Here is a 3,097-nt window from a genome sequence, read left to right as displayed (position 1 = left end):
ATTCGAAGTTTACGGTACTTTGACGTGTCTAAAATTTATAAAGTTTGGCATTTTTTGAAAGAACATTTATAGGTGGTTGTGAAAATTTAAAAAATTCCTCAGTCAAATAGGTTTGGGGGTCCTGAGAGCAAAATATACAACTGTAGTATTTGAGGTGTATGTGTTTTTGAGGTGTATCTACTGGTAATTAAAAAGGAATTCTGACTCATTTGAAACAGTTTCTAATTTTTACAGAACGTTTTCACAGCTATTAAAGAAGAGAAAATAATATTTAAAAAGAGCACTTTGAACTTCCGAAGCGAGATCGCAGTGGAGTGAGCCTGAATTTAAAACAGATTAAAGAATCATTTGTTATTATTCTGCAGATTTGAAGTGAAGTATGGTAGAAAAGTTTGTTATAAACGTATGATAGAAAAAGGAAAAAATTCGAAGCGAGTTTTAACGAAAGGTTGTTGGTCACCAGTTCTTTGATGTGATTTGTTTTTTATTTTATTCAAAGGGTTGAATTTTAATTTTCAAAATAACTCGCTTTTACCGAGCGAATTTTATCCATTGAAATTGTTTAATATGATTGTTTTAGTAATTTTCATTTGGTTATAATTCGGTTTCCACTGCCAGCTAGAGTATATAGAAATATTGTTAAATATTGTTATTATTAAGTTTTTTTGGTATAAAGTTTTTAAATTTTTTCTGGTATGAAATGTTTAAAGTTTTCTTTTTCTTATGAGTGCTAAGGAACCATGATTCTTACCTCTATGTTATAAACCTTAGCCATGATGTAGCGGAAACACTAACAGCTGAATGGTGGCATAACTCAAAAGAAATCTTAGATATTTGAATATATACTGTGAGAATCACAATGAAAATAGCACGATTTCTTTTTGATTTATATGACGATGGTAATTATCTATTTATAATGTAAAAAGAAATAAATGCCATCATAAAAATCTGCTACACAAATTTTCCGCCCTTTAATCTACGCTAGTGTGATGCTTCAGGTTTAAGAGCTCTGACCATGGTCGGAAAATTCATTTTAGTATTTGAACATATAGTTATGTTTTAGGTTCTTTAACACTTTTAATAAGAAATTGCCTTTATAAATTGCTTTTTAATCAAATCCGGAAGTGCTGAGCATGTCTCGTCACAAAAAACACGCAGACAAGTAGCTACTTTTTGACGTTCGATGGGCTTCGGTCTTACTGCAACCTCTGTTAGGCGGGAAGATCCACGAACACCGGTTTTACCTCCTGGTGATTATTTTTCCAAATCATAAAGCCGCTGCACATCCTTCCATTTTGCTGTGAATTCGGTCGTCCTTGAGGTTGAGCTCGCCTGTTTTTTCCGTCAACCAGTTGTTTCTAATACTCTTAATCAGATGAACGAAATCGAACAACAGGAATATGTTGTCGACGCAAATTTTTTTTCCGTAGACGGGCGGAAATATCTTTAATGGTCGGAAATATCATAACGTAATGGTCGGAAATATCATTTGATGGTCGGAAATATCCAAAACTCTGAAAATTTGAAAATTTAATGGTCGGAAACATCATTTGATGGTCGGAAATATCCCGCGCTTTTAAAAATGCTTTGATCATCAAGTTATCGATTTCAGCAGTATTCCAATCTTTACACTAAAAGTGAGATCGTCAAATCCGAAACCCAAAACCTCTATAGAATCGCCACAATAGAAGTATGAAAGACCAAAACTTAAATCTCTTGATCCAAGCCACGATAGACTTCCATGATGGATATCACTGTGACGTCACAGTCAAGTCCTAAAGGTTTTTGCAGAAGCAATCAAATCATAGCATAGATTGATGAGATCAGCAATGGTTTAAAACCGAAAGTAAAAAAACTTGGACAAGCCTATCAGCTTCCACAATGAAGGGAAACCTTTCAAGAAAGCAATAAAAGAGAAGCTGCTGATAGTTGATCCAGATTGGACTTAATGCGAGAATAAATTAATGCGAAATTAATTAATGCGCCCCCCCCCAAAAAAAAAATGTTATGATTTTTTCCTTGTAGAGACAGAACGAACTAAAGAATTTCCAACGAAATACAGACAAAACGTGTAAATCTCTTATTCATCTTCGTCGTCACCTTGTCATTGAGAACATCAAAAATGTTTCTGATATCTTCCCCATCACTCACAATCATCATCTAAATCGCTTTCATCATCAATTCGTGTCACAAAGAACAGAACATCAGCTGTGTTGTCTGTCTTTCTTTGTTAATTTCCGTACCGTCGTCATCATATTTAGGGCTTACACCTCCAAAATCGGCAATAGTTTAGAAAAAAATGCGGAACTTATTAATGCGAACGACCGAAATTTTCAAGTTTTACAGAATTTAATTTTGCGAAAAAGGGCCAAATTCGCATTAATTGATTTCACATTAATCAACTCCGAATTAGTTTATTCTGGCATTAATTTGTTCACTTAATGGTCTGTTGTAGTAGATCTTGCCAATAAACATTACAGACTGCCAATAGAAACCAAAAGACCAGACCTTGCCAACTATTGTACAGGACGAAAACTGTTGACATGCTTTGAGTTCATGATGTTGGGATAAGGGGATGGTAGCAACAGGAGTACGAAAGGAAGAACGACACGTTTTGCTACTTGAGAATTGCAGCCTCCAGTTTGCTTCGATAGATGGCTAATCCCTCTCTTCTATGGTCTGTTGTGGTGGCGAAACAGAGAATGTCATTGAGGTTACCGCCTGATGAATCCATTAATACTAGCGTGGTTTTTCCGGAGACGGTGCGATTGGCTATTTAAGCTCACTCGGCGAGTTTATTTTTTTCATAATCTAGACAGCGTGGATAGACATGCGGACAAAATGGATAGACAATTTGTCAAATGGCATGCAAGGAGAGATTTTTCACGGTTGGAAAGACAATGGACGCTCGGAAAGACGAGTTAATTGGGCATAATCCTCGTGAAAAACTCTTTAAATACTTCATTCATTGAGATGGACCAGGTTTCGTTGCGTCGATGTCACGGGTCCGAAAGGCTACTATAAGGGTTAAGAAAATGAGTCCAATGGAGGATCCATTTTTTAAACGTTAAGCAGTATTCTCACCGATTGAAAAGTG

The sequence above is a fragment of the Clytia hemisphaerica genome, unplaced genomic scaffold (assembly GCF_902728285.1).
Source record: "Clytia hemisphaerica strain Z4C2 unplaced genomic scaffold, Clytia hemisphaerica genome assembly, whole genome shotgun sequence".
Classification (NCBI taxonomy): domain Eukaryota; kingdom Metazoa; phylum Cnidaria; class Hydrozoa; order Leptothecata; family Clytiidae; genus Clytia; species Clytia hemisphaerica.
The sequence above is the reverse complement of the archived record's forward strand: the minus strand, read 5'-3'. Positions refer to the sequence as shown.